The 22,989-nt window shown below is 34.7% G+C and overlaps 2 protein-coding genes and 1 long non-coding RNA gene across 4 annotated transcripts in view; all 3 read left to right on the forward strand.

Moving 5' to 3' along the window:
- LOC139954918 (uncharacterized) overlaps positions 1-2,597 on the forward strand; it is an 83,034-nt gene extending 80,437 nt beyond the window's left edge. The window contains exon 9 of the mRNA XM_071954909.1: positions 671-2,597. The gene's annotated coding sequence lies outside the window, so the exon portion shown is untranslated. The remainder of the gene's footprint in view (positions 1-670) is intronic.
- LOC139954916 (uncharacterized) overlaps positions 1-22,989 on the forward strand; it is a 160,678-nt gene that overhangs the window by 100,540 nt on the left and 37,149 nt on the right. The window lies entirely within an intron of this gene.
- On the forward strand, positions 20,289-22,964 carry LOC139985111 (uncharacterized). Its single transcript, XR_011799290.1, has 3 exons — positions 20,289-21,029; positions 21,754-21,974; positions 22,502-22,964. It is a non-coding gene; the product is annotated as an uncharacterized lncRNA (long non-coding RNA).

The raw sequence follows: 22,989 nt of genomic DNA on the forward strand, positions 1-22,989 counted from the left end.
CACATTACAGACTTCATTTGCAAAGTCATTTCTGCATCCACGTTATTTAAAGTCACAATTCATTATACAAGTAGGTGATAGAATAAGGTTATTAGTTCATAATATAATTATTATATATTACGATAGAAAGTAAAACCTTATATGGTATCATACTATTTTGGTATAATGTTGTAGTGATTGGTATCTGCTACATCATTATACATGGCTACATTATGTATGAAACAGAGGTAATGTCAGACACTCTTGAATCGATGGGGGTCAGGGGTGGGGTGATGGGGTCAGAGGGTCTACTATCTATTATGGACGCGAAGTATTGCATGCAACTGATTCCATTATTCTTAGATATTTCCCTGTTTCTTTGCTGTTGCACTGATTTGGTGGCGCACTGCTTCCAAGCCGCATTCTCTCGAGTGCATTAGTTCTACTATACTCAATCGTTCTGCATACAATATGCTAATATCTATGTACTAATTGAACAATTAGTCTTTGTCCCTAAGTAACAGTCAACGTTACAAAGAGTATATATGTGTTCGTTATTTACAGTTTTATATATTTAATATAATGTACCGGAGTGTTTACTCCGATTAAATGCCTTTGTTAGCGAGTTTGAAGATGAATTTGTAATGATATCGAGTTAACCTACATCACGTGACATTTATCTATATTGCAGCTCTTTACGGAATGATATAGGAGAATTTGAGCATCGCCTGGCAGTCGCCAACATCAAGATGGCGTCATCAAATCACTTTAGTATCAAGTTTGAAAGGACGAAGTAACAAACACTTTAACTTTTATATTTAGTTAAGAAGGTTGTCTAATACTATTCACACTTCAAGATGTCAACAAGACCCTCCAATTTGAATTCCAGTATGTCACATTTGCATATAACGCACGGTACGAATTGTTTCGTCATCAATTCACTTATTCCTGCAGTAGGACTATATGTACTGATGGATGGGATTTAGTGATGTACCTGACCGATAATAGAAAGTACATTGCAGAATGAAATTGATTATGAGTGGATGGTATGTTACTTATAATAATGACATTTACTCAGACAATGTGCAAAACAAACACAGACACACACACAGTTTAAACAAACATACGTTACTTTAATTCACGAAATATATTACTTTATACCTATATATGTCTAGTTTTTGTTCCCAATTTAGAAGAAAGCCGAAAATAATGTGAACACATATATAAAACATCAACAATGCTTTTACTGTCACTTATACGACATTTCTGTTGTGTCACGTGTTCTTTTTCACTTGAACATTATTCAATTCCTGAAAAGAGCTTTCCAAAAAGTTTCAACAGAATTTGAATGAAATTATCACCACATCAAGTGTACTGAATATGTGGCAAATTGATTAGATGTCCGTAGTGTTTCATGGATGTAGGTTATATGAGCGAGAGAGGCGGGGGGGGGGGGGGGTCGGGTTGATGCCCTTAGTTTGTGAGTAACATTAATATTTGCTAATTGGCTTCAAACGAAAACGTCATTGAAACCTAACTCTTGTTATTGAAAACAGAGTGAATTACAACACATTGGAACTGACAAGGGCAGTGACAATGACATGTATATCGTGTGCATCACTACCTTAGTTATGGTTAATCACTAAACGTATCCGTATAACGGTTCAACGTCCAACAATCAGTCAAGTTATATCATGTTTCACATATGATTGTATACTAATTATAATTCATGTGTCTTCGCTCTATACATATATATGAATGTGAAATAATCACCAACAATAGCAATTGTCTGTTCCTTGTATTGTTCTTTCTACAAACATATTATTTTAATTTTATTTTCAATAATCTGTTGACTCAAATTTCATTAAACAGTAAACAGTTCTGACAGGGATGCTTTCACTCGCGATGTTTCAGAAATGTATATTAGCCTATAGCAGGCTATGATGTCATGATTCAATATAAACTGTGTAACGATTTGTAACAAGTAAAAACGTTTTTTTTTCATTATGCTTCTCTTTATCCATTTTCCCCCTTTTTCATTACACATTTTGACCAGAATGTTAAAGAAATATATGACGTAATCGGTACGTAATAATTTGAGTTGGTTGAGACTATATTATTGTTAAATTTGTTAAATATCGTCTCCGAGACAATGGTTGGCTAGATACCATAATGTTGCATCATTCAAAACCAAGCAATATAACAGTAGAGGTGGTCATACCCCCCCCCCCCACCCTTGTCTTCTAATGCCCTCCGTTATTATTATAGTCCTAAATAAAGCCTTCTCTGTCAGGACAAGAAACCATCACATGAGCTTACATAATTTAACAAGATTGAATATAATAACGCTGATAATGTTTTGTACATTTTTAAGTAAACATTACATACAATGGTATATTCTCTGTGTTTCATTTTTCATTTTTATTATTTCTTTCAAATTGTTATTTTACTGCATCACTTAAAGTTTCTATTTGTTTGTGAGACTAAAGGAGAATCAACCACAACGATCATTTAATATAACATGATAGGTAAGCTATCGATCATTGTAATATTACATGATAGGTAAGCTATAGATTATTTTAATATGATGTGATAGGTAAGCTATCGATCATCTTAATATGGTGTGATAGGTAAGCTATCAATCATTTTTCATATGATATGATAGGTAAGCTATCGATCATTTTAATATTATGTGATAGGTAAGCTATCGATCATTTTAATATTATGTGATAGGTAAGCTATCGATCATTTTAATATTATGTGATAGGTAAGTATCGATCATTGTCATATTATGTGATAGGTAAGATATCGATCATCTTAATATTACATGATAGGTAAGCTATCGATCATTTTAATATTATATGATAGGTAAGCTATCGATCATTTTAATATTATGTGATAGGTAAGCTATCGATCATTTTAATATTATGTGATAGGTAAGATATCGATCATTTTAATATTATGTCATAGGTAAGCTATCGATCATTGTCATATTATGTGATAGGTAGGCTATCGATCATTTTAATATTATGTGATATGTAAGCTATCGATCATTTTAATATGATGTCATAGGTAAGCTATCGATCATTTTAATATGATTTGATACGTAAGCTATCGATCATTGTCATATTATGTGATAGGTAGGCTATCGATCATTTTAATATTATGTGAGAGGTAAGCTATAGATCAATTTTATATGATGTGATAGGTAAGCTATCGATCATTTTAATATGATATGATATGATAGGTAAGCTATCGGTCATTTTAATATTATATGATAGCTAAGCTATCGATCATTGTCATATTATGTGATAGGTAAGCTATCGATCATTTTAATATTATGTGATAGGTAAGCTATCGATCATCTTAATATGATGTGATAGGTAAGCTATCGATCATTTTAATATGATGTGATAGGTAAACTATCGATCATTTTAATATGATATGATAGGTAAGCTATCGATCATTTTAATATTATATGATAGGTAAGCTATCGATCCTTTTAATATGATATGATATGATAGGTAAGCTATCGGTCATTTTAATATTATATGATAGCTAAGCTATCGATCATTGTCATATTATGTGATAGGTAAGCTATCGATCATTTTAATATTATGTGATAGGTAAGCTATCGATCATCTTAATATGATGTGATAGGTAAGCTATCGATCATTTTAATATGATGTGATAGGTAAACTATCGATCATTTTAATATGATATGATAGGTAAGCTATCGATCATTTTAATATTATATGATAGGTAAGCTATCGATCCTTTTAATATGATATGATATGATAGGTAAGCTATTGGTCATTTTAATATTATATGATAGCTAAGCTATCGATCATTGTCATATTATGTGATAGGTAAGCTATCGATCATTTTAATATTATATGATAGGTAAGTATCGATCATTGTCATATTATGTGATAGGTAAGATATCGATCATTTTAATATTATGTGATAGGTAAGCTATCGATCATTGTCATATTATGTGATAGGTAGGCTATCGATCATTTTAATATTATGTGATATGTAAGCTATCGATCATTTTAATATGATGTCATAGGTAAGCTAGCGATCATTTTAATATGATTTGATACGTAAGCTATCGATCATTGTCATATTATGTGATAGGTAGGCTATCGATCATTTTAATATTATGTGAGAGGTAAGCTATAGATCAATTTTATATGATGTGATAGGTAAGCTATCGATTATTTTAATATGATATGATATAATAGGTAAGCTATCGGTCATTTTAATATTATATGATAGCTAAGCTATCGATCATTGTCATATTACATGATAGGTAAGCTATCGATCATTTTAATATTATATGATAGCTAAGCTATCGATCATTTTAATATTATGTGATAGGTAAGCTATCGATCATTTTAATATTATGTGATAGGTAAGTTATCGATCATTTTAATATTATATGATAGGTAAGCTATCGATCATTTTAAAATTATGTTATAGGTAAGCAATGGATCATTTTAATATTATATGATAGGTTAGCAATCAAAGTGCAAGTCACTTTAGGTCACTGACGCATTTTAGCAAAAAAAGCATTTGATTTTGTAGATATCGATTCTGGAATATTGGTTAAGATACAAGTCTTGTAGATTTGAATAACTATTGAAATTTTACAATTTGTCTTCATTAATTGCTTCATTAACAGTCTTCTTTAATAAGGTATATAAGTAGAACGTTAAACAGTTATTGTTTTAGCATGACATAATTTTGTCTAGTAAAGCTGGTAATATTATGTGTATATCAATTAATCCTTACATACAAACATCGGCTCTGTATAGTATATACTCTTCCTTTTTATTATTTCATTGTTGTTTTAATGCGTCTTATAAATGATTCTACTGGTTTCATTTTATTTCAGATCTTCTTTATTTCTTTATATTCCGATATTTTCCTTCGATTTATAACAATTCTAAGACTACATCTAATACTTGCTCTAATATTGTTATATTTAGTCATTAATTGTTAGATTTCATTCTTCATCAACCATGTAATAATTTTACTTTCTTTAAAGATTTGGTTGCTTTATTTCGTTCCTCCTATATCTTTATCATGAATTAATCTTTGATATTACTCACGCGTCATACAGTGAATATTAGAAGAATACTGTTAAATGTTATAATACTAACAATGACTGGCTGTCTACCGCTACACCATTGATTGTGTTACTCAAAATCATACTAAAACATTGTCTTAGACATTAATGAATAACAATGACATGTATTGTTTTTTTATCCAGTTGTTCGTTCCATTATTATGATCACTAATGATGTTTCCCCGAAGACAATAGGACACGTGACTTTGACGTATAATAGTAAAATTTTAAAATGATAGTAACGAAGATAATATTCAGTATATATAACATGAACCTTTAATGCGATGATCGGCTCTCCATACATATCTTTCATTCTTCTTGTATCGTTATTTTGCTTCACTTAATTAATAGTGCTGGTTGATGATTCATGAATATTCATGATCTCTTCATTGTTATTCAGTTTTTATCGTATTTGCTTTAACGCAATTGGATATTATAAATACCGATATAACCCAAGCCCTGTCCCGCAAAATTCAATATTTACATAACTTTACAATCACAAATTAACAAATACATGTGGAAGAAATCACTGCGTTGCAGTATCTGTTTATGATATTAGATATTTCCATGGAAATAATTGTAATTGTTCTTGGTATCTTCCATATTTCTGTATGCTTGTACAAATATATAATTTTGCAACTAAACACACTTGTTCCATTGGAGGCGATCCTGGTCTCTCATTATGATACAATTACAAGCTATTCATACCATTTATCAGTTACTATATCATAAGTTCATATCGTAGATGTTTATGTATATTGATATTGTAATATCAATGGAAGCAATAAAAGAAACTAATCAGATAAATATTGTCCACAGTGTTATCTCTATTTAACATGTAGTCTGTGTACTAACTTGTTCTGGTCTGCATTAGTAACTCTCAAAACAGATGAGGCTGGTAAATTTGCGGATGAAATAAAGAAATTCTTCTTCTCCTGATAAAAGGTGTCGCTATCCTTCTGTGTGCCTTAAATTAAACTTTCTCTTCAAGTTCATCTCAATTTTTCCTAGAAACAAGTGATGGTTCCGCCTGACCTCAGATGACCTTCGACAGAAATGTAGTGAAACCGGTAGATAATATGTATAAACTAGGTATGATTCTGGCCTATAGTTACGTAAGTTCGAATATCATTTGATGTCATTCAAACCAAACTGGAATTTGTTTAGAACTGGCTAGCTGCTCCAAAGACTTCTTTTTATCTGTAATTCAAAGGCAGAATAGTTTGTGTCTTACAACTTAATGTATGTATCGTTTCATTTTTATGACTGAGTAAATGGCTTGTTTTATCCTTCATGGCGTGACTTTGTGGTCTTACAGTGCATGAGATATATCTTCGCTAACAGGGCAGTTATGGTTAACCGCCAGCTGACAGATTGTGGCAATTCATCCTAAGCAAGCGATAGTATCAGATTGATACAAAGTTCAATGATATGGTTATCATTTTTCATATAGTTAATATTGTATGTGTTGAATCAGTCAACGTACTGATAATAATCATTAAATTAATAAACAAATACAACAGAACACACATCAAAGTTCAAGATTGACAAAACGAAAGGTTCTCTCTATTTGCACAACGTTAGGAGTATTTGGTTGTTTAACGAGAACATTTGACTGGAAAACTGGCTGATCTTATTTTTCGTCAGTGCTTAATAAGATCACCTACTAATAAACACGTAAATGAAACACGTAAACACGAAACACGAAACACGTAAATAAACACGTAAATGAATAACACGAACATAAGTTCAAGTTAAGCATAAGTGAAACTTAGTTGATTGTCTAGGAAGTTGATGGGGGTTGGGAATTTTGAATCATTAGCATATATGACGTCATGATCAACTGTTTGTGTGTAAGGTATGCAGCACCACATATATTTCAAGGGAAGATTAAAGTGGAGGGAAGGGGGAATGGAGGGGGGGTGGATGTATTGGTGTGGTTAACTTCCATTATTTACCTGTAGTAGTGGGCTACATGGGTTCAATGTCTTATTATAAACAAAAATAAAATAATGCCAACGTATTTGAAAAGTATATTTTACCGCTCTTTTGGGAGTTGGCGGGAAACATTGTTTAACAAGAAGTAATTTAACGCAAACAGTTAGTTGATCCATTTCGAGGGTGAGGCAGGAACGGCATGAGTGTGAAATGTTTAACCTGTTCATGTGTGGTTAGGTTATGGGTGAAAAAAACTTGACGTTTAACGACGCTTTAAATTGTACTTGTTTGTTTATTTGTAACATATTCTTCGTTCCCATAGCCACGCCATGTAAGGTTAACTCCTATGATAATAATATCAATCAATCTAACTAGTGGCTGCGGCCGTTCACCTGCTGATAAGAAATAAACTGTTTGAACTAATAACACAGGATAAAATACATTTGTGTCATCTGACACAAATTTAGTGTAAGTGATTACTTCTTCGTTTACAAGCCTTCTATCTGCATGTATTATTACATCGTGTAATGATATCGTAATTTACCTGAACTTACTCTTAAGAAAACGTTACTTTACACATGTCAACTGTGATGAAAAGAAAGTGTTCCTCTCTTTGTAAACCATGAAGCAGCCGTATTACGACTTGGCAAGAATGTTACCAAAATCTTCTGAGTATATTCAAAATTAGATTGCAATTAATCAAATTATTCTATCTTGTTTTTAAGTCGGTTAATGAGAGTTATCAATTAATTAAGTTAATAAAGCTTGCAACCTGTCGTCACCCAGATATTTGTCTATCTAATTATCCTTTGAAGAACTAAAGATAACTACAAACACCCAAACTTTAATTTACTGTTAGTTTGAATTGATCCTTACAATTTCAACGAACAACTTGACTGCGGTTTTCCTGAAGCAAATAACAGATTTATCAAAATCAACCTAAATATTTGTTTTAAATAAAGAAAGAATAATCTTCTTAGCCTAGAACGAAAGAGGTCCATCCAATCTAAAAATTCACTTAAAAAATGTTGCATTCAAATTGAACCATATCTCTGGCCTTAACAATGTAAGCGTTGATCGCCCCACTGTTCTCATTTCTCTGTGAATAAGCGCCCTCGAAAACGATAAAGTTTGCATCTCACTGGGAAAGGGCACAACTTTTTTTCTGCCTATAACAATGGTATCGCGAGATGAAGACTGGAGTACGGTCAGGATAGTCAGAGTGGGGTTGTAGGATTATTTAGATCATCCATGTTTATTGAGGTTGGAAGGGCCGCCCTGACGTTCGTTATTTGTTGATTGTTCACAATAATGGATATTCCAAGAACATAATGATATGGATATAACATCAAGAGAAACAAAGGTGGAACCAGAGTAGTACACAGCTTACCACCGTTAAAGCTTTTTCCATTCATCGTAAGGGGCCGAGGGGGGGGGGGGGGGTCGTGCTCGTTTTTTATAACCGATTTGGTTTGGTGTATAGGTTGTGAATACAACTATACATTTACACGGCTAACTGTCTAGTACATTAGTTTGAATGATATAGTTATGCTAGGAGTAAAAGAACAATTCTGTGTTTATTTACACAATTTAAAACAGGACGACGATCAAAATATTTTAGGTCGATTGGTCCTTAATCCATCATTTTGAACAATAAACCGTCATAAAAATCATCATTGACGATGCTAAACTTCGACTATTTAACCGAATTATCGGTCGGATTTGTAATCAAAATCCAATTTATTTCCGGTAAGCTTTCATTTCCAGTTGTAAAACCTGGAGTACCGGTTCAAAACAAGACCGGCATTGAGCAATAATCCAATTTTTCCGACAGAGTGAAACTGGAATATATCATTAGTGTGTATTTTGCTTTGTCATACACGTGATTCAGGAATATCTTCTACATGCGAGGAAACATCCGGTATGATTAGCATAACAATACGAGTGAAAGCCCAGTCTGAATGAGAAGAACCGCAGGTGGCTTTAGCTTTGTGAAACATTCCAGGGACAGCTGTTCTGTTAGTCATAAGTATTACATTAAGATAGCTTGAATATGCTCGTTGCTGATGCATAAACTACAATAGCAATTAAACGTACGGGGACTGCGGGTGGTAGTGTAACCATTAGTTAAATAATATTTACTTCAATTAAAAGACACTGCAACCTCGTCGTGCTCTACATCCATGGAAATGTGTGTGCAATATTATTCTCGTTGGATCAATATCCCAGGATTTTACCATGTGATTATTTGGCAATGATATCGTAATCCAAAGTGATGTACTATGGATTCAGAGACCTATACATTTTTTCGAGGGCTGAGAAAATGATTCCTTAGGAAAGAAGATTTAATTTTTCGAGAGGATCACTTTGGATTCTAGGTACTAATTTAGAATCCGTACCATCCGATATCCGACAGGCTAAAAGAGGGCGCTCTTTTTGATGGGGTGAGCGTTTTTAAATGGGGCTTGGATATTTTTGGGGGACTAAAAGAGTTTGGCGGTTTTCATGAACATAGTAAACTCGCTTCAGCGCTTATGTCCCTTCATTGTACCCATTTCACATCCCCCATACCTTCAACCGTAGTTCTCTCTAAAAGAGGCCGTTTAAACTAATACAGTTTATTCCAGATAAAAAATATTAACAAAGATTTTCATCAGAATGTGTACTCACATGGGATGACGAGAGGTCAACAGGATATTACTTTGACATCTAGTATCTGTCAATCTCCATAAAAATTCGGGAAGTCAGGAAGGTAAAATTACGTACGAGCTTCACCACCTGATAAGAACTGGCTTATGCTATAGTTTAAAGTGTATCCCGGTATAAAATCCGGCCTGACTTTAGAATCCGTACCATATGAATGTGCAAGCTTGAATGAGTTAAAGCGGTATAGGGTTAAATCCATCGATGTACGTGAAGAGGGTTAGGAAATATGGTTAGGGTTAGGAAATAGGGTTAGGAAATAGGGTTAGGAAATAGTTAAATAGAAAAAAGGAAATAGTTAAATCCATCGATGTACGTGAAGAGAGATACGTGAAGAAGGTTAGGAAATATGGTTAGGAAATAGGGTTAGGAAATAGTTAAATCCATCGATGTACGTGAAGAGAGATACGTGAAGAGGGTTAGGAAATATGGTTAGGAAATAGGGTTAGGAAATAGTTATATCCATCTATGTACGTGAAGAAAGATACGTGAAGAGGGTTAGGAAAGTGGGAATAGGGTTAGGAAATAGGGTTAGGAAGTAGGGAATAGGGTTAGGGGTTAGGAAATAGGGTTAGGAAATAGGGCTAGGAATTAGGGGTATGAAGTAGGGAATAGTGTTAGGAGATAGAAGAACGGGAGGTGGAGATACGGAGTGTTGACATGAATGTGGGAGAGAAATAGTAAGCTGGCTATGGATTAACAGAAATAACTATCTAGGGTGACATTATCTCGCTGGAATTAAGATAATAAGAACGTAGTGAAGACAAATTGTTATTACATGTAGCCTTTCATAAACACTCCCTTGGACATTTACCAAGCTAAAGTCGTCAGCTTCTCCTTCGTGGAGTCTGTCATATCTCATTGGCTTGGTTGTATTTGCTATTGAACGACTATAACTTGGATTCCAAGAGGGCATGGAACTTAACCCATTTTATTAGTTAGGAACTTGGCTACACATTTAACACTAAGGTGTGTCTTTAAACAGCTTGCATATTCATTATTTTGCTTTTGTTATATGGTAATGAATATTATAAAATATGGTAATAAAGGAAAAGTTAAGGTTTCTATTTTTCTTCCAAACCCCAAATCTTCATCCGGCTCACAGCCTGATCGGTTAGGAGTATGCGCTATTATTAATTCGCATCCTAACATCCTGGGTTCGATTACTGCTATGTGTTACTCATGTTATTAATCATGTTTTCTCCTCTCTTCTCTTCTCTTCTCTTCATAGATATGTAGGTCTCATCCGAGAAAACGATTGAGGAAGACAGAAAGAATAGAGAGAACTACGGTTGAAGGTATGGGGGATGTGAAATGGGTACAATGAAGGGACATAAGCGCTGAAGCGAGTTTACTATGTTCATGAAAACCGCCAAACTCTTTTAGTCCCCCAAAAATATCCAAGCTCCATTTAAAAACGCTCACCCCATCAAAAAGAGCGCCCTCTTTTAGCCTGTCGGATATCGGATGGTACGGATTCTAAATTAGTACCGTTTAAACATTAGCAACAGTTCCAAGACCTAGGTTATTGTCACATCAACAACCAGAAACACTATCCCGAATTAATTAACTTTAACTAGCCCATGATTTTATTAATAAAAGAGGCAACTTTTAACGACCTTTATTATGATCAATTTGGATAAATATATAAATTTAAATACCGGCTTAACAAGTTATTGCATTATTCATTTTATGGTTAAAAATTATGTTTTGATCATCCTCCGATGGTCAATCACCACCCAAGCCCAAAATGAAAAATTAGAATAAGGTGAATTAGGTAAGGCAATAGTCCTTGACTTTCTTGATAGAGTCGGAATTATTAGGTGCAGTAATTGTCTATCATTTGTGTTGAATACACAGAAACCAGAAGAATACACAGCCACATGTGACTGATTCCTTTCCGTAATTAAAGTAAATTAGTCATCGTTTCCAGAAGAAAATTGTTTCTTGGAAACTAAATCAGAGCCAAACCTAACTTGATATTACAAACGATTTAAAACTTTGTATCAAACGAACTATGCCACCCTAATTCAATAAATTAATAGATGTTCATTGTTTAGCGTAATTCAAGTGCGTTGTAATTCCTTCCGTTAAAATCTCAGTGTAATTAACTTCTTTACTAAAAACAATACTAATAACAAATTGTCTCCATGAAAGTATAATGTCCAGGCAAGCACAATATTTTTTGTGACGTTAATTTTCATTTGAAATGTTTAAAGCACCACGTGATGTAGTCTTTACTGCTTTTCCTTTTTCTCTCCGAAATTTCTTGACCAACCTTCTAAATTGCATTTAATGATCAGAATTGATTAAAACACTATTTAAATATAAATTACTGTCATGGTGAAAATGGAAAATTCCCAAGATTATATTCTTTAGAACCAACATAAAATAATATATGAAATATTTTAATCCATTTACTGGGATTGAACAACAAACATTTCGCATGCACAAATTTAAAGCATTTGATATTATAGTTTAATATGACCGAACCATCGATATTCGGAACTTGTTAAGCTGCAAATCCAGAGTTCCATTATCGTTATCTATAAACATAACATACAGATATGAAGACTGAAGTTCCCCGTTTTTAAGCATAGGCAAACATAGGTTTTAACCACTTATTTTAGTTGACAGGGGTAATTTTCGAACGTTTATTTCCAGTTTGATGATGATAGCAGTTAAAATGATTTAATTCCTGTTACAATTAATTAATTTAATTTTCTTCATTTAAAATGATATTATTATTATTGTTAGATGGTAAGCTCATGGTGCATCAAGCAAAGTATGTCGGCCGTATTTTCACAGCGTTGTCAAATCTACGAAAAGTTCGGTCGAAGTCTTCTCGCTGGTACCTTCGGTTCTATTTCTTTTACGTAACTCAATAAAATGACGGCTATTGCGAGCTCATCACCAATACTAAAAGAAGGTATATCACTTTTGGGTTGAAAACGTGACTGTTGGTGGAAGAGTATTGTATATAGCTATCAATGGTATCAGTTTGACGTCATATTATCCGCATACTTTATAGTCTTCGCTTCCGAATTCTTCTTTTCTGGATGAAGTTTGTTCCTATTTGATTATCTTTGGATATTTCTTGATAAATTCGCGACACTCTATAAGGGTCGTCAAACCACTGTTCCGTTGACCTCCTTGTGTAAGCACACTCGTTTATTTAATTACTTTAAAGACAGTATAATTAAGTCATAAACCACAGGCTACATACTTGAAAGATATGTTTTCTTTTTGAACTTAAATTCTCACCCCAAATAGCGTAGGATTAATTGTGGACTGGAACATGGTTTTGTCCAATAGACCTATATTAGTTGTAAATAAGGTTTAACGATACTTTTAGAACTAACAATAAAGCTATTTTCTCAGGTGTTTATACAGCCAACATTGTGCAAAAACGAAGAACCTATATATTAAATCTGTGGATTTTGAAATGATGCTGTGTTAAACCCTTCTTTACAAAGTGGAAGGCTTTTAGATGACAAAATTTAAGCTTAATTAACATATTTGTTTCGTGAACCGAGGAGGTGATAGACGCATTAACGGATATGTGACCATAATAGGTTTATTTACAAAATGTAACGTAAGCGTGCAGTAAGACACTGAAAATGGACTTAAATTACTCCTGAAATGATGAAATTAGACAAAAAGTGTAAGACATTGCACAATAATGCAGTACTGTTAACATTATGGGACACAGATCTACCTGTATTTGACTAAACGCTTCGAAACTCGCTATTTAAGAACAACCAACTGGTTGTAAGTTTAACCATTAGTAGGTCTCGTAGTGTGTAAGTATTATATACTAGTCAGAATGACACGATTAAACAAACTCAAAATACAGATGGAAACAAGTTTTCAGGAAGAAAATTAGATTGATTTAAATGCATTAAGGACAATAATGACGTCGATGATGGTATGGGGGAGGGGAGGGGGCATCGAACGCACATTTGTAATAGCTAAATAATTACTCTCTTATATGTCCAATAATGTATTTTATGGTAATCAGCATTATATGTCATTGTATACTGCTTTAGCGCGAAAAAGAGCTTTCAAAAAATACATAAGCGTGGTCTCTCCGATAATAAGTTTATTGTGGATTACAATGGAGCCTAATGAAACAGACTTGGTACTAATGTATAAAGTCAAGTTCATATTATAGCAATGCCAAAACGACGATTTGAAAATATTGACATTGATTAACGGTAATTTGGAGACATTTTAAATTTATTGAAAAGACTTAATAAAAATAAGTTCATCCATGTATGTATGTTTTGTTTAAGAAAATTGTCATGTTTTTACTATTTCTAAGTAATTTTTTCCTAGATCTTGACTAAGTTAAGCGAATAATATAGAGGAATAATGTGTTTCGCAAAAACATTAAAACACCGACCTTGTTTGGGACGTTTTGTACGAGACATGGCAAATTTTCAGATTTCCAAAGAGAAAATAAAAACACTTTTATTTCTTCTTGCCACAAAAACACCAAATTATCACCAAAAAGAAGAAGATGAAAGACACGCAAAACATTAATACAGTTGTTTGTAAAAGTACATATCTTTTAACAAGTCAGAGACCATCGACAACAGTCTATTAAGCAACAGTCCATGCTGTGCACCCGTCACTCACACTCTTAAGTATTAGTGTGAATCGTTAGCGTACTGCCTAGCCATGAATCATGGATTAACATGACGTCACATTTTGACGTGCTATTTAGCTGTGCTGCCCTCTGTTCCTTTTACTGTTATACAACCAAAATGAGAGACACGATCGTGACTCCCTGTCTCACCAATTCGTCACAATTGACCTTTAATATTTGCTAGCATATAATATAGTAAACCTATTTATTATCACTGGCTTATCTAACTAAACACTTATAAGGTAAAATCACCTAGGCCCAGTTAAGTCTGTCGAAGGGAACTCTCTTGGACTGTTTCTCTTGAGGCTAAATAAAGACTGAGTGGACGAGTGTAACATTGAGTAGTAAATAAAGAAATGCCGTACATAAATGTATGTAGACCGGTGTAACATGGAGTAGTACATAAAGAAATGATGTAGATAAATGTATGTAAACCCCTGTAACATGGAGGAGTAACGATATGCCGTAAATAAATAAGTATAATTTCAAGTGGTTCTTCGAGTAAGCTTTCTCAGTTTATCTGTAAAACAGCACCTGTTGAAGTGAGTAGTAAAAGTACAAGGACAGGACAACACAAGTCCACCAGTAGATAACTTTGTATCCAAAATCATTTTGTTCAAGAAGGACACTGTATGACATGATAAATGTATATGGCAAGCCAATTGCTCAATAAATCGAAAAACATGGATTATCGGTCAAAAATCCATGTTTATCGACTGATAAACCATGTTTTTCGATCGAAAAAACATGTTTATCGACCAATAAACATGGATTTTCGGTTGATAAACACGGTGTATCGGCGAGAATCCATGTTTATCGCTTGAGAAAAATGGATTATCACTGATAAACATGGTTTTTCTGATAGATAAACATGGTTTATCTGTGACAATCCATGTTTATCTGCAACAATCCATGTTTTTTTCAAGCGATAAATATGGTTTTTCGAGCGATGACAAGGTTTTCGCCGATAAACCATGTTTATCTATCGTGAAACATGGTTTATCGCCGATAAACCGTGTTTATCGCCGATAAACCGTGTTTATCGCCGATAAACCGTGTTTATCGCCGATAAACCGTGTTTATCGCCGATAAACATAGCTACGGTCCCGCACAGTCCGCATATGGACAAGTGCGGAATAATAATCGGCAACGCACAGGCTTAGTAATAGTACACCGTCATCGATCTGACACGGTCGTAAATCAACCTGTTCTAGACTGTACAATTATCCTGCATAGCTTCTTAACACCATTAGGCTCTTTGTATAAACACTGTGTGGATATGTTCATGTTTACAGTGTAGTTCATCATACAGCGTTCACACAAAGACCCTCATACTAAGAAAAATTATGTGGCAGGCGTTGCAAACTACAGTAATTGGTAAAACGAGGTCATATTACGACCAATTGCAGGTTGACTTTGTAATCTTAATAAAATTTTCCATTATAGCGTGATATGCAACTAACAAGGCCTGGGAAGTGCCATATCCAGCAATGTGAGAGCAATTTTCGGCCTAAATTTTCTTATACTCTTCACGCCAACTCATGGTGGCGCTACGCTTAGGTGGTTTACCTACAAGCTTGGCCCCTTCCTTGGCAAATTCCTCGCTACGCACCTGTCTAACCGTGTCACAATTTGTTTATAAATATCACCAAAAAACATCACAGGCTTTTACCAAAAGTTGTTTTGACTTTTCGAAATGAAATAGCTAGACGGACCGCATCCGTAATGAAATTTGGTTTGCCGATAAAAAAAGAAAAATAAAGGGCTGTAGCAACCAGTATATATGTATATATACAAAATTACCATGAAGCGTGCGAACAAATTTCGGGATGAAAGATGCTACCCGCCGGCACCCAAGCCAATCCCCCCCCCCCCCCCCAATATTTGAAACAAACCGCCGCCCGTGTATTCAAAAGACCGTTAAAGTCATAGGAAATAGCCATTGAACATAATAGGAACTCGTTTATAACTCTAAAAAAATAGCCTAACTGCATAATATAAAGGCTTACAATAGTCCAATGGCTAAGCAAAGTCAAACCTGTTTTGGCATTGTATTTTCTAGATTATTTGTAAAGCACACAGATGCATCGCGCGTATAGTGAGCTATTTAAGATTTTATTTAAATTACAGTACAAAAATTCCGCAGTAAGCTGGAAAATCTGTGTATGAAATTGTCAACAGAGGGTTGGGAATATATACTAACATAACATGTAGAGTTTTGGAAGTAGTTCCGGTAAATTTTCAGTCGTCAAATATAAAAACATGATTTACCGCCGATAAACTATGCTTATCGATCGATAAACATGGTTTATCGCCGATAAACATGGTTTTTCGACAAAAAACATGGTTTATCAGTCGATAAACCATGTTTATCGGCGATAAACCATGTTTATCTGTCAAGAAACATGGTTTATCGCAGATAAACATGGATTTTCGAAAGAAAAACATGGATTTTTGAAAGAAAAACATGGAATATTTCATGAGAAATCCCTGTTTATGGTTCGATAAACCATGTTTCTCAGAGAAACCATGTTTATCTGCCGATAATCATGGTTTTTCGGTGAAAAACCATGTTTATCGGTTGATAAACATGTTTTTTCGGTCGATAAACATGGTTTTTCGAGTGATAAACATGGTTTATCGACCGAAAATCCATGTTTCTCGATTTATTGAGTATTTGGCTTGCCATAAATGTAGGCCGATGTAACATGGAGTAGTAGATAAAGAAATGCCGCAGATAAATGTAGACCGGTGTAACATGGATGAGTAGATAATGAAATGCCGTAGATAAATGTATGTAGACCGGTGTAATATAATATTGTGACGAGCCCGGCTCCTCCGATAGTAATACTATATCGGGACTCGCGATAGAAAGGTACTGGATGCCGTATTTATGCTTCTTCAGGAGATGTCTCGAACGGGAGAAAACAATGAGTTCACAGAAAAACAATTTTACAAGATCGGATTTGATTAGTGATACGGTATAATTTCTTCTCTGTCGATTCTCTTACAAATAAAACAAAATTATAATGATTTGACTCCGTCAATTACGCAATTAGAAGGAGTGATGAAATGGTGACGAAGCGACGAACTGATGACGGAGTGATAAACTTATGACGGAGTGATGAATTTGCAACGGAGTGAAGAATTGCTGGCCCATGCCGCCTTTTATACCTTACTCTAACGAAAATCTCACTGCGCACAATCAGAAGGCAGCCAATAACCTGACCATCCTGTATTAACTTAACGATATAAAAATAAGTGCGCTGGCACTGATCTGCCCTGATTGGTTGGGAGTTTGGAAGTCCATCCCCTTTCTATGGAAACTTCCATACCACGTGAGAGAACCTTCTCGAATGTTCTACAGACATAATGGAATCTATTTTGGGAAAAGGCGCTGTAACAAGATTCAATAAGATAGTTAAAACTTCTCGTGGGAAAACTGAATCCATGACCTAGATAAATATATAAAAGGCCTGTAAGGTGTCTCGATGGAGTTTTTCGGTAACATCAAAGAGATGGTATTACTATTTCATAACATCCCCCTCAATCTTTTAAAATTTTTGGATACTCCAAAATTTTAACATCCATACTGCTTTAACTTATCATAATCTCAAAAAGGTAGTGTGAGCACATTCATTAAAGCAGCATTTTGCGTTGGGTCGCTTTTTTCCACCTTTTTAACATGTGCATCGATTTTTTTAGATGTATCAATCATAAAACAACAAACTAAGATACCATCCAAGTTTCACCCTGCCAAGAGCGTTAATTAGCGAGTAATTAACGATTTATGTCGATAACGAGTAAAAGTGTCCTCGACAAAGTTTTCATATCTCCAAATCCACTAGTTTGAATTCCACCAATCAGTGAATAGTATGTTTATTCATGAGCATTTTGCGTTTGATCTCCGTTTTCTACTTTTTTGACATGTCCATCGAGGTTTTTACATGCATCAAATCACAAAACAGCAAATTAAGATATTAGCCAAGTTTTTCCCTGCCAAAAACGTTAATTGGCGAGTATTCCACATACAAAATTAATCGCATTCAGTTCCCAAACCCACTAGTTTGAATTCAACCAATCAGAGATGCAGGTTTAGTTATGAGCCGTTGCTAAAAATAGATTCAAGACTTTGCCTTGGTACAACCAAGGAGTTGTTATGCAACTCCCTGGTACAACTGCCATATAGACTGTACACAAATCAAGCGTGGTGTTATATTACGTATCTGTCAATGACGTTCGTAGTGTTTAAATATTCATATTATGGGCGAGGTTTATTGGGTTCCCAACGGAAAATATCTTGGAGAACAACAAAGTTGAAAGTTGCAATTTTTTCGACTTTTATGCCACCATTTGAAGTAAGATTTAAATAGATGAGCTAGTTATGTATGTCATTATGGCATAGTGGAGTCAGTGAGGTTGAGAAAAATCATAGAAAAGGATGCAAAATGCTGCTTTAATATTCATTGACTTCAATAAATGGTCTGCATATATCTCAAAGGTTAACATCTACAGTAGGTTACGAATATTAAAATGATCATATGGTATATACATTGACACTTTGACACTATGTCCATGAAATTGAAGTGTACCTCTTCAATATTGATGACATCATATGATGTAATCTAAAAAAATATATATACCATTAAGGTATCTTAAAGTTACATGACACAGCAAAATATGCAGTATCTCTTACAAAATGCATTTATGCTTTTCACACATCAATAATACATTTATATCAAAAGTGAAATCATGCCGTGATTTGGGGTGAGATCAGAGAATACTAGACTTAGTTATCTTTTAACTGAACAGAACACCTTAGCGTTCCATAAAAACTTCGTACATTACAAAAGAACTTTAAAATATTACGAACTCATTTACAATCCTCCTCTTTAAATGAAGGCATAGTTTCAAAACTGCTTTGAAACCTTGTGAATCATATACATCCACTTCAAGAAAATCAAGAAAATGTGACTCGATAGCATGGTGACCCTAGGTATGCACTCCGAAATGATAGTCTAGTAAAGTACCAAAGTACTAGATATTCGATACCATAGAAGAGACCCCATAGACTATGACATCAACAAATCTTTCTTCAAATTTACATATTACTTAACATCTTGTCTTTTCAATTTCTTGCTTCATGAAGAAATTTACTTTTGCATGAATATTTGAGGAAAAGAAAATATATACATAACTTCCTCAAAAGATCTATACTTTCATTTGCTTCGATAACTGTTGCTGTAAGCAAAAGTTGCACATCACCAATGCTGTCTCTGAATAGCCTTCAATATAACATCAATGATGCAATGTAAGTATCCTTAACATATTTCTCAATATATGAAAACCCATGTTGCTAATATTCCGGATATGTTCTAATTGCCGGGTAAACGTTTGAACGAATTCATAAGGAGAAATAAGGTATACTCATCACACATTTGTTATAAAAGATGAAACTAGGTCACTTGGTGGTGGTTTTTAACAAATAAAGCTTATATTGTTACACCATACAGTACAATGACTTCCACTTAATAGGCATGCAGGCAAATGCCATGACGCATTCCATTCATACAATTGTGGGTAAAACACCTGTTCATCCGAACTTAAAGCAATATGCAGTTATACTGTACATACTAACCATATAATGTTTGCAACATCCTGCCTGGATTGCCTGTAATGTTCAATCCCTTTTCATGGAGAAAATTCATTATTTCCTCCGTGTTGGAATATTTTCCTACATCCCACCAAAAATCATGACTCTTAAAGCCTGTTGGAAAACATGGTGTCTGATAGGTGACCAGAACCTGTAATTCACCCAATTTGTATCGAGCACGTTGGACTTTCATGTCTCCTTGTGGAGCATTTGCAAAAACTTTCTTTTGCCTTAAAGGTCAAGCGACACGTAGACTTGACTTTACATAATATTAAACTTAACAATTCTTACATTAACAAAAACCCAACACCGCGATTTTTTTCCGTCTCCAAAGGGGTAGAAATCGGTAAAAAGTACTATTACGTAATAGATTCAGTGACGTCACGGGGGGAGCGCAGAAGAGTGCAAACTGTATATGTTCTGCGCAGTGCATTTGGTATGGAGAAATCTCAAACTTCTCGAAAATATTACCTTTTTCAGCAGTCTGTTACAAGAAAGTTAAGATTTGGATTAAGATGAAAAATCACAAATTGATACATAAGACATCGAAAAAAACATCCATTGACTTCTTTTTTCATAAATTCCTTGCATTTTCTTCCTATCAAGCAACATAAACTCCGCAAAAATCGGCTAGATTGACTCGTTCAGGGAAAGCCGAAAACAAATGACGTCATTTGTTTACCAAGTCGAAAGTGCCGTCGCTTGGAACTGCTTATTGCTACCAAATAAAGTTTCTATACACGCACTGTAGTACGCATATATACACAGCACAGCATAGCTTATACATATCGCGAAATGGCTGCCGGTGGCATTGACACACAGTATTTAGATAGCAACGGCGAAGAAGTAAGGGAAATGGAGGACATGGTGTACGATCGTGGGGAAGTTTTTCCCTACATGTTCGAACCGGAGACCAGCGAAGAGGAATCGGACAGCGATGTCGAAATTGATCGTCTTGACGGAATATAACGGTAACGTTACGCCAAGCGTACTATACTGTATATAGGATAGTTGTGTCACTAGTTAGGCCTAGAACCGATAAATGTTTCCTAACTTTGCTCATACACTTAGCTAGCCAATTTGTTGATGGGGCAGCAAAATTAACATGAATGTGCGGTCGAGTTAAGTTAAGGAAGTTAATATTTTCCTTAAAAGTTGTGGCAGCACATGCCCCAGGAACATGTCACACAGACATATTTCATTTAGTTAGTAGATTGATGGAGCCAATTGGAAGAGTGCACAACAAATTCAGAGGTGGCCTATTATTAATTTCCTAGCAGTTGTAGGCCTAGTGGCAAATTAGTGAAGTTACCACAAATCAGGGAAAGGGTGGGGGGAGGGAGAAGGTGGCACCTCACACCAGCTTTTTGTCATTTCCGCTTGAGCTAATTTCATAACCAGATTTTCTCAATCTAGGGAATGGATTCAGAAGTGGGAAAGAGTTGGAAACGAGGCAACATCGGCCTGTTTTATTTTCCTTTGCAGCATTGTCCCAACAGAGGCAAGACTTCTAAGAAGAGGATACCCCCTCCTTACTAGTGATGTTACTTGTAAGGAGCTTCAACGGTAGATTGCCCTTCAGAGGTGCCCCTTTTCTATTTTGACATGTTAGTACAGTATGCCCCAATAATTGAGGTTGGTATGAAGTCATTGAATTGGCTCTTTATTATTTGAACTGGTTTGTATTGTTTACAGGTGTCATTGTGGCCAATGTGCTGTGATGCCTACAGCAAGGGAGTGTAGATTCTGCAGCGAAATAGATAAGTAAGGACTGTGATGGATGAAGAAGGTGCTCCATGCATCACCTTACACCCAGGTTTTGAAGCTATGTGCCTGAACCCATTGTTTCTTCAGACAGCCTACTACATGTACCGTCAACAGTATGGTGGACGTGCACAGGAAAACAGGATCCAAGAGTAAGTATAGAATACATGATTTTTGTTGTATACCTTTATTCATTGCTCTGACCTGCTGTTGAAAGATGTAACAATAAAGAGGGTGTATTTATAGTTTTAGTTTTGTTTCGTTGTGAAAGGAATAACATTAAGATATAGATTTGATCAAGAAAATTTGTGCACCATGTTCAAAACCTGCTTCTGATTAGGTCATTTTGTCCAAAAACTGGTGTAATGCCCTTGAGGTTAACCCTTATCATGCTGACTGACATAGTAGTCATTAACACTGAGCCATGGAACCAAATGCCACACAAAAAATGTCCACCATGCTTGTGCACGATCCATTTACAAATTTTAGTCCCCGAGATACAATGATCAGTTTGTATAAATGGCATAGCTAGGCTTACTTTAGGGGAGGCAGATTTAGGGGCCAAGCAAATTCTGGAAATCATATAGAAATTTATTTTAAAATTGACGTCCCCAGATGGCTACCAAGCTTTTGTGTGTCTTCATCTTTTATAGCTGGTTTTCATATGATTATTTTACAGGAAATACAGACACACAGCATACAGACAACTTGCACGGATGAGCTAGCAGTTTTTAGGGAAGGAGATTTGTGTTGTTCTCCCATCCTATGCAGTAAGGAGGATTAGAGAAGCTTTACCATCTGAACAGTATGAAGGATTTAAATTATCAAGACTGTGAGAATGTGGACTGTTTATGCCAAGTCATAGTATCATTTCTGCAAGTTTTATAGAAACAGGGTTCAGTCCTGTCTGTTTTGTGGCTGAATAGTGAACATTTTGGAATTCCAGCTTACATTTTTCTGGTTCATGGTATTAACTACAATCTTGGATGAAATTTTACATTTTCAAGTTTGGGAAGTACATAACAGTAATAAATAATAAAAACTCAAGTTAATTTTTTGTATGTATTCTCTCTTGTAAGCAAAGCTGTCACTTCTAGTAGCCTGCCAATAAAATCTGGATGATTGAAATCCAAATATACTAGGTTAAAATAGAAGAATAGTTTGAAT

This window comes from Apostichopus japonicus, chromosome 17 (genome assembly GCF_037975245.1).
Source record: "Apostichopus japonicus isolate 1M-3 chromosome 17, ASM3797524v1, whole genome shotgun sequence".
Taxonomy (NCBI): domain Eukaryota; kingdom Metazoa; phylum Echinodermata; class Holothuroidea; order Aspidochirotida; family Stichopodidae; genus Apostichopus; species Apostichopus japonicus.